A 10500-nucleotide genomic window follows, 5' to 3' on the forward strand; every position below is an offset into this window, starting at 1 on the left:
TCAAACTTTAAGTTTGGTGTTGGGAGGTTCCAACCTTGCTCTGATTATCTGTGAGGCTCCATGAGAGGTCATTGTCAAGCTATTGACATTAAAGAAACATTTGTTGGGAGGCAACCCAATGTTATTTAAGCATATCTATTTTATTTTCTTTTTGTTATTTCGTGTTTTATTAGGTTGATGATCATGTGAAGTCACAAAAACTACTGAAAAATCAAAAACAGAATGAAAAATAGCATTGAAAACAGCACACCCTGGAGGAAAGCAGTCTGGTGTTTAAATGCCAGAAACAAGCATCTGTCTGGCGTTTAACACCAGAAACAGGCACCAAGCTGGCGTTTAACGCTAGAAACAAGCATCCTCCAGGCGTTAAACACCAGAAACAATCTACATTTGGGCGTTTAACGCCAGAAACAGGTAGCAGTCTGGCATTAAATGCCAGGATTGCACAGCAAGGGCGTTTTACACGCCTAATTGGAGCAGGGATGTTAAGTCCTTGACCCCACAGGATCCCCACCTACCCCACCTCTTCTTCTCTCCTCTTCACACCTTTTCATAACATTTTTCCTCAATTAACCTCCACTAATCACCTCCATTACTCCTCCAAAACTATCATACAAACCACCTACACCCACGCACTCAAATTCAAGCCATCACTCCTTCCTTTTCACATATTATAACCACCTAAAACCCCCTTGACCGAACCATTCACACACCTCCATCTCCTCCATTTTCTTCTTCTTCTACTCCCTTTTTTCTTCTTTTACTCGAGGACGAGCAAACCTTGTAAGTTTGGTGTGGTAAAAGCATTGCTTTTTGTTTTTCCATAACCATTTATGGCACCTAAGGCCAGAGACATCCTAATTGAAGAGGACAAGCCCATTACTAAGAAAAGGATGGAGCAAACAAGAGATCATGGACCTCAGCAAGAGCATGAGGAAATTCCCCACCATGAAATCCCTGAGATGCCTCAAGGGATGCACTTTCCTCCACAAAACTATTGGGATCAAATCAACACCTCCCTAGGAGAATTAAGTTCCAACATAGGACAACTAAGGGTGGAGCACCAAGAGCACTCCATCATCCTCCATGAGATTAGAGAAGATCAAAGAGCCATGAGGGAGGAGTAACAAAAGGCAAGGAAGAGACATAGAGGAGCTCAAAAGTACCATTGGTTCTTCAAGAAGAGGAAGACGCCACCCTCACTAAGGTGGAGTCATTTCTTAATCTCCTTGTCTATTTATTTTACTATTTTTTCGATTTTTGAGCTTTATTTATGTTTGTGTCTTTACTATATGATCACTAGTGTCTAAGTGTCTATGCCTTAAAGTTATGAATATGTATCCATCACCTCTCTTAAATGAAAAAATGTTCTAAAAACAAAAGAACAAGAAGTACATGGTTTCAAATTCATCCTTGAAACTAGTTTAATTATTTTCATGTGGTAACAATACTTTTTGTTTTTTGAATGAATGTTTGAATAGTGCATATGTCTTTTGAAGTTGATGTTTATAAATGTTAAATATGTTGGCTCTTGAAGAATAAGGAAAAAGGAGAAATGTTATTTGATAATCTGAAAAATCATAAAAATGATTCTTGAAGCAAGAAAAAGCAATGAATACAAAAGCTTGCAAAAAAAGAAAAATAGCGAAAAAAAGAGAAAATAGAAAAAGAAAAAGCAAGCAGAAAAAGCCAAAAGCTATTTAAACCAAAAGGCAAGAGCAAAAAGCCAATAGCCCTTAAAACCAAAAGGCAAGGGTAAATAAAAAGGACCCAAGGCTTTGAGTATCAGTGGATAGGAGGGTCTAAAGGAATAAAATTTTGGCCTAAGCGGCTAAACCAAGCTGTCCCTAACCATGTGCTTGTGGCGTGAAGGTGTCAAGTGAAAACTTGAGACTAAGAGGTTAAAGTCAAGGTCCAAAGCAAAAAAAGAGTGTGCTTAAGAACTCTGGACACCTCTAATTGGGGACTTTAGCAAAGTTGAGTCACAATCTGAAAAGGTTCACCCAGTTATGTGTCTGTGGCATTTATGTATCCGGTGGTAATACTGGAAAACAAAGTGCTTAGGGCCACGACCAAGACTCATAAAGTAGCTGTGTTCAAGAATCAACATACTGAACTAGGAGAATCAATAACACTATCTGAACTCTGAGTTCCTATAGATGCCAATCATTCTGAACTTCAATGGATAAAGTGAGATGCCAAAACTATTCAAGAGGCAAAAAGATACAAGTCCCGCTCATCTAATTGGAGCTAAGTTTCATTGATATTTTGGAATTTATAGTATATTTTCTTCTTTTTATCCTATTTGATCTTAAGTTGCTTGGGGACAAGCAACAATTTAAGTTTGGTGTTGTGATGAGCGGATAATTTATACGCTTTTTGGCATTATTTTTACATAGTTTTTAGTATGATTCAGTTAGTTTTTAGTATATTTTTATTAGTTTTTAAATAAAATTCACTTTTCTGGACTTTAATATGAGTTTGTGTGTTTTTCTGTGATTTCAGGTATTTTCTGGCTGAAATTGAGGGACTTGAGCAAAAATCAGATTCAGAGGTTGAAGAAGGACTGCAGATGCTGTTGGATTCTGACCTCCCTGTACTCAAAGTGGATTTTCTGGAGCTACAAAACTCCAAATGGCGTGCTCTTAATTGCGTTGAAAAGTAGACATCCAGGGCTTTCCAGAAATATATAATAGTTCATACTTTGCTCGAGTTTAGATGACGCAAACTGGCGTTCAACGCCAGTTCTATGCTGTATTCTGGAGTTAAACGCCAGAAACAGGTTACAAACTGGCGTTCAACTCCAAGAGAAGCCTCTACACGTGTAAAGCTCAATGCTCAGCCCAAGCACACACCAAGTGGGCCCCAGAAGTGGATTTTTGCATCATTTACTTATCTCTGTAAACCCTAGTAACTAGTTTAGCATAAATAGGACTTTTTACTATTGTATTAGACATCTTTGGAACGTTTTTCCTTAGACTTGGGGGCTGGCCATTCGGCCATGCCTGAACCTCCATCACTTATGTATTTTCAATGGTACAGTTTCTACACACCATAGATTAAGGTGTGGAGCTCTGCTGTTCCTCATGAATTAATACAAAGTACTATCGTTTTTCTATTCAATTCAATCTTATTTCGATTCTAAGATATTCATTCGCACTTCAATATGAATATGATGATCGTGACAGTCATCATCATTCCCAACCTATGAACACGTGCCTGACAACCACTTCCGTTCTACCTTAGATTGAATGAGTATCTTTGGGATTCTTTAATCAGAATCTTCGTGGTATAAGTTAGAATCCATGGACGGCCATTCTTAAGATCCGGAAAGTCTAAACCTTGTCTGTGGTATTCCGAGTAGGATCTGGGAAGGGATGGTTGCGACGAGCTTTAAACTCGCGAGTGCTGGGCGTAGTGACAGACGCAAAAGGATCAATGGATCCTATTCCAGTATGATCGAGAACCGACAGATGATTAGCCATGCAGTCACAGTGCATTGGACCATTTTCACTGAGAGGACAGGATGTAGCCATTGACAACGGTGATGCCTAACATACAGCTTGCCATAGAAAGGAGTATGAATGATTGGATGAAGATAATAGGAAAGCAGAGGTTCAGGAGGAACGAACGCATCTCTATACGCTTATCTGAAATTCTCATCAATGAATTACATAAGTATCACTATCTTTATTTTATATTTTATTTATCTTTTAATTATTAAATCTCTATAAACAATTGAATCCGCCTGACTGAGATTTACAAGGTGACCATAGCTTGCTTCAAGCCGACAATATCCATGGGATCGACCCTTACTCACATAAGGTTTATTACTTGGATGACCCAGTGCACTTACTCGTTAGTTGTGCGAAGTTGTGACAAAGAATTAAGATTATGAACGTGCGTATTGAGTTTTTAGCGTCGTTACCAAGGACTGGAACCGTCACGATTTCTGTGCACAAAGTTTTTGGCGCCGTTGCCGGGGATCGTTCGAGTTTGGGCAACTGACGGTTCATCTTGTTGTTCAGATTAGGTAATTTTATTTTAATTTTAAATTTTTTATTTCTTATTTTCGAAAAAAATACAAAAAAAAGTTTCTTTTTCGTTTTTCCCAAAATAATTTTCGAAAAAACCAAAAAAATTTAACAAAATCATACAATAAAAAAATAATTTGATGTTTCTTGTTTGAGTCTAGTGTCTAATTGTAAGTTTGGTGTCAATTGCATGCTTTTAACTTTTCTTAAATTTTTGAAGAACACATGCATTGAGTTTCTTTCTTGTTCTTCATGATCTTCAAGTTGTTCTTGACAAGTCTTCTTGTTTGATCTTTAAAATTTCTTGTTTTATGTTTTTTCTAGTTTTTTATATGCATTTTTAATTTTTTAGTGTTTAAAGTTTGAAAATTTCTATGTTTGGTGTCTTGCATGTTTTCTTTTATTGAAAATTTTTCAAAAATACATACTTGATGTTCATCATGATCTTCAAAGTGTTCTTGGTGTTCATCTTTGCATTCAAAGTGTTCTTGTATATTTTTCTTGTTTTGATTCATAATTTTCATGTTTTGAATCTTTTTGATGTTTTTCTCTTTCATCATTAAGAATCCAAAAATCAAAAAAATATATTTCCCTTTTTCTTCTCATCAAATTCGAAAATTTGAGTTGACTTTTTCAAAATTTTTAAAATCTAGTTGTTTCTTATAAGTCAAATCAAACTTTCAATTTAAAAATTCTATCGTTTTCAAATCTTTTTCAAAAATAAAATCTTTCTCATTTTTCTTTCTTAATTTTCGAAATTTTCAAAATTAATTTTCAAAATTAATTTTCAAAAATCTTTTTCATAATTTTCGAAATTAATGCTAACAATTAATGTGATTGATTCAAAAATTTTAAGTTTGTTACTTGCCTAGTAAGAAAGATTCAATATTTAAACTCTAGAATCATATCTTTTTAGTTTCTTGTTAGTCAAGTAATCAACTTTAATTTCAAAATCAAATCTTTTCAAATCTTTTTCAAAATAAGTTTCAATCACATCTTTTCAAAATCAATTTCAAAATCTTTTCTAACTTCTTTTCTAACCTCTTATCTTTTCAAAAATTGATTTTCAAATCATTTTCAAACTAATCCTATCTTTTTGTTTGATTCTTATCTTTTTTCAAAACTACCTAACTAATTCTATCTCTAATTTTTGAAAATAACATCCCTCTTTTTCAAAATTCAATTTTAATTAACTAATTATTTTAAATTTCAATTTAAATTAATTTCATTTTTCTTTCTAATTTTCGAATTCTAACTTTGATTTTAAATTAAAAACAAAAATACTTTCATTTTAATTTATTTAATTTTCGAAATTCTCTCCCCCTCATCTCTTTCTAATTATTTTATTTATTTACTAATATTTCTCTTCGTCTCAAAATTCGAACCCTCTTTTCCCCTTGGTGTTCGAATTTCTCTTTTTCTATTCTTTTCTTCTTCTACTCACATAAAGGAATCTCTATACTGTGACATAGAGGATTCCATATTTTCTTTTCTGTTTTCTTCTTTTTCATATGAGCAGAAACAAGGATAAGAACATTCTTGTTAAAGCTGATCCTGAACCTGAAAGGACTCTAAAGAGGAAGCTAAGGGAAGCTAAAGCACAATTCTCTGGAGAAAATCTGACAGAAATTTTTGAAAAAGAAGGAGACATGTCCGAAAATAATAACAATGCAAGGAAGATTCTTGGTGACTTTACTGCACCTAATTCCAATTTACATGGAAGAAGCATCTCAATCCCTGCCATTGGAGCAAACAATTTTGAGCTGAAACCTCAACTAGTTTCTCTGATGCAACAGAATTGCAAGTTTTATGGACTTCTATCCGAAGATCCCTTTCAGTTCTTAACTGAATTCTTGCAGATCTGTGATACTGTTAAGACCAATGGGGTTGATCCTGAGGTCTACAGGCTTATGCTTTTCCCGTTTGCTATAAGAGACAGAGCTAGAATATGGTTGGATTATCAACCTAAGGATAGCCTGAACTCTTGGGATAAGCTGGTCACGGCTTTCTTAGCCAAGTTCTTTCCTCCTCAAAAGCTTAGTAAGCTTAGAGTTGATGTTCAAACCTTCAGACAAAACGAAGGTGAATCCCTCTATGAAGCTTGGGAGAGATACAAGAAACTGACCAAAAGGTGTCCTTCTGACATGCTTTCAGAATGGACCATTCTAGACATATTCTATGATGGTCTGTTTGAATTATCAAAGATGTCATTGGACCATTCTGTAGGTGGATCCATTCACCTAAAGAAACGCCTGCAGAAGCTCAAGAACTCATTGACATGGTTGCAAATAACTAGTTCATGTACACTTCTGAAAGGAATCTTGTGAGTAATGGGACGCCTCAGAGGAAGGGAGTTCTTGAAATTGATACTCTGAATGCCATATTGGCTCAGAATAAAATATTGACTCAGCAAGTCAATATGATCTCTCAGAGTCTGAATGGATTGAAGGAATCATCCAACAGTACTAAAGAGGCATCTTCTGAAGAAGAAGATTATGATCCTGAGAACCCTGCAATAGCAGAGGTGAATTACATGGGTGAACCCTATGGAAACACCTATAATCCCTCATGGAGAAATCATCCAAATTTCTCATGGAAGGATCAATAAAAGCCTCAACAAGGCTTTAATAATGGTGGAAGAAACAGGTTTAGCAATAGCAAGCCTTTTCCATCATCTACTCAGCAACAGACGGAAAATTCTGAGCAGAATCCATCTAGCTTAGCAAATATAGTCTCTGATCTATCTAAGGCCACTGTAAGTTTCTTGAATGAAACAAGGTCCTCCATTAGAAATTTGGAGGCACAAGTGGGCCAGCTGAGTAAAAGAGTCACTGAAACTCCTCCTAGTACTCTCCCAAGCAATACAGAAGAAAATCCAAAGAGAGAGTGTAATGCCATTGATTTAACCATCATGGCCGAACCTACAAGGGAGGGGGAGGACGTGAATCCTAGTGAGGAAGACCTCCTGGGACGTCCAGTGACCAATAAGGAGTATCCCTTTGAGGAACCAAAGGAATCTGAGGCTCATCCAGAGACCATAGAGATTCCATTGAACCTCTTTCTGCCCTTCATAAGCTCTGATGAGTATTCTTCCTCTGAAGAGGATGAAGACATTACTGAAGAGCAAGTTGCTAAATACCTTAGTGCAATCATGAAGCTGAATGCCAAATTATTTGGTAATGAGACTTGGGAAGATGAACCTCCCTTGCTCACCAATGAACTAAATGCATTGGATAGGCATAAATTACCTCAAAAGAAACAGGATCCAGGAAAATTCTTAATACCCTGTACCATAGGCACCATGACCTTTGAGAAAGCTCTGTGTGACCTGGGGTCAGGAATAAACTTAATGCCACTCTCTGTAATGGAGAAACTTGGGATCTTTGAGGTGCAAGCTACTAGAATCTCATTAGAGATGACAGACAACTCAAGAAAACAGGCTTATGGACAAGTAGAGGACGTGTTAGTAAAGGTTGAAGGCCTTTACATCCCTGCTGATTTCATAATCCTAGACACTGGGAAGGAAGAGGATGAATCCATCATCCTTGGAAGACCCTTCCTAGCCATAGCAAGAGCTGTGATTGATGTGGACAGAGGAGAGTTGGTCCTCCAACCGAATGAGGACACTCTTGTGTTTGAAACTCAAGGATCTCCTTCTGTAACCATGGAGAGGAAGCATTAAAAGCTTCTCTCACTACAGAGTCAACCAAAGCCCCTACAGTCAAACTCTAAGTTTGGTGTTGGGAGGCCACAACCAAACTCTAAGTTTGGTGTTGAACCCCCACATTCAAACTCTAAGTTTGATGTTGGGAGGTTCCAACCTTGCTCTGATTATCTGTGAGGCTCCATGAGAGCTCACTGTCAAGCTATTGACATTAAAGAAATGCTTGTTGGGAGGCAACCCAATGTTATTTAAGCATATCTATTTTATTTTCTTTTTGTTATTTCGTGTTTTATTAGGTTGATGATCATGTGAAGTCACAAAAACTACTGAAAAATAAAAAATAGAATGAAAAATAGCATTGAAAATAGCACACCCTAGATGAGAGCAGTCTGGCGTTTAAATGCCAGAAACACGCATCTGTCTGGCGTTTAACACCAGAAACAGGCACCAAGCTGGCGTTTAACGCCAGAAACAAGCATCTACCTGGCGTTAAACGCCAGAAACAAGCTATATTTGGGCGTTTAACGCCAGAAACAGGCAGCAGTCTGGCGTTAAATGCCAGGATTGCACAGCAAGGGTGTTTTACACGCCTAATTGGAGCAGGGATGTTAAGTCCTTGACCCCACTTGATCTGTGGGGCCCACAGGATCCCCTACAGGATCTGTGGACCCCACAGGATCCCCACCTACCCCACCTCTTCTTCTCTCCTCTTTACACCTTTTCATAACATTCTTCCTCAATTAACCTCCACTAATCACCTCCATTACTCCTCCAAAACCATCATACAAACCACCTACACCCACCCACTCAAATTCAAACCATCACTCCTTCCTTTCCACACATCATAACCACCTAAAACCCCCTTGACCGAACCATTCACACACCTCCATCTCCTCCATTTTCTTCTTCTTCTACTCCCTTCTTTCTTCTTTTACTCGAGGATGAGCAAACCTTCTAAGTTTGGTGTGGTAAAAGCATTGCTTTTTGTTTTTCCATAACCATTTATGGCACCTAAGGCCAGAGACATCCTCATTGAAGAGGACAATCCCATCACTAAGAAAAGGATGGAGCAAACAAGATATCATGGACCTCAGCAAGAGCATGAGGAAATTCCCCACCATGAAATCCCTGAGATGCCTCAAGGGATGCACTTTCCTCCACAAAACTATTGGGAGCAAATCAACACCTCCCTAGGAGAATTAAGTTCCAACATGGGACAACTAAGGGTGGAGCACCAAGAGCACTCCATCATTCTCCATGAGATTAGAGAAGATCAAAGAGCCATGAGGGAGGAGTAACAAAAGGCAAGGAAGAGACATAGAGGAGCTCAAAAGCACCATTGGTTCTTCAAGAAGAGGAAGACGCCACCCTCACTAAGGTGGACTCATTCCTTAATCTCCTTGTCTATTTATTTTACTATTTTTTCGATTTTTGAGCTCTATTTATGTTTGTGTCTTTACTATATGATCACTAGTGTCGAAGTGTCTATGCCTTAAAGTTAGGAATATGAATTCATCACCTCTCTTAAATGAAAAAATGTTCTAAAAACAAAAGAACAAGAAGTACATGGTTTCGAATTCATCCTTGAAACTAGTTTAATTATTTTGATGTGGTGACAATACTTTTTGTTTACTGAATGAATGCTTGAACAGTGCATATGTCTTTTGAAGTTGATGTTTATGAATGTTAAATATGTTGGCTCTTGAAGAATAAGAAAAAAGGAGAAATGTTATTTGATAATCTGAAAAATCAAAAAAATGATTCTTGAAGCAAGAAAAAGCAATGAATACAAAAGCTTGCAAAAAAAAAAAATAGCAAAAAAAAGAGAAAATAGAAGCAGAAAAAGCCAAAAGCTCTTTCAACCAAAAGGCAAGAGAAAAAAGCCAATAGCCCTTAAAACCAAAAGGCAAGGGTAAATAAAAAGGACCCAAGGCTTTGAGCATCAGTGGATAGGAGGGCCTAAAGGAATAAAATCCTGGACTAAGCGGCTAAACCAAGTTATCCCTAACCATGTGCTTGTGGCGTGAAAGTGTCAAGTGAAAACTTGAGACTGAGCGGTTAAAGTCAAGGTCCAAAGCAAAAAAAGAGTGTGCTTAAGAACTCTAGACACCTCTAATTGGGGACTTTAGCAAAGCTGAGTCACAATCTGAAAAGGTTCACCCAGTTATGTGTCTGTGGCATTTATGTATCCGGTGGTAATACTGGAAAACAAAGTGCTTAGTGCCACGACCAAGACTCATAAAGTAGCTGTGTTCAAGAATCAACATACTGAACTAGGAGAATCAATAACACTATCTAAACTCTGAGTTTCTATAGATGCCAATCATTCTGAACTTCAATGGATAAAGTGAGATGCCAAAACTATTCAAGAGGTAAAAAGCTACAACTCCCGCTCATCTGATTGGAGCTAAGTTTCATTGATATTTTGGAATTTATAGTATATTATCTTCTTTTTATCCTATTTGATCTTCAGTTGCTTGGGGACAAGCAACAATTTAAGTTTGGTGTTGTGATGAGCGGATAATTTATACGCTTTTTGGCATTATTTTTACATAGTTTTCAGTATGATTCAGTTAGTTTTTAGTATATTTTTATTAGTTTTTAAATAAAATTCACATTTCTAGACTTTACTATGAGTTTGTGTGTTTTTCTGTGATTTCAGGTATTTTCTGGCTGAAATTGAGGGACTTGAGCAAAAATCAGATTCAGAGGTTGCAGAAGGACTGCAGATCCTGTTGGATTCTGACCTCCCTGCACTCAAAGTGGATTTTCTGGAGCTACAGAACTCCAAATGCCGTGCTC

The 10500-nt window shown here is 37.1% G+C and overlaps 1 non-coding gene across 1 annotated transcript; it reads right to left on the reverse strand.

Moving 5' to 3' along the window:
• Positions 1–6076: 6076 nt before the first annotated feature.
• On the reverse strand, positions 6077–6184 carry LOC112780876 (small nucleolar RNA R71). The gene has a single exon (XR_003191684.1). It is a non-coding gene; the product is annotated as a small nucleolar RNA R71 (small nucleolar RNA).
• Positions 6185–10500: the final 4316 nt, after the last annotated feature.

This window comes from Arachis hypogaea, chromosome 19 (assembly GCF_003086295.3).
Source record: "Arachis hypogaea cultivar Tifrunner chromosome 19, arahy.Tifrunner.gnm2.J5K5, whole genome shotgun sequence".
In the NCBI taxonomy this organism is placed as follows: Eukaryota; Viridiplantae; Streptophyta; class Magnoliopsida; order Fabales; family Fabaceae; genus Arachis; species Arachis hypogaea.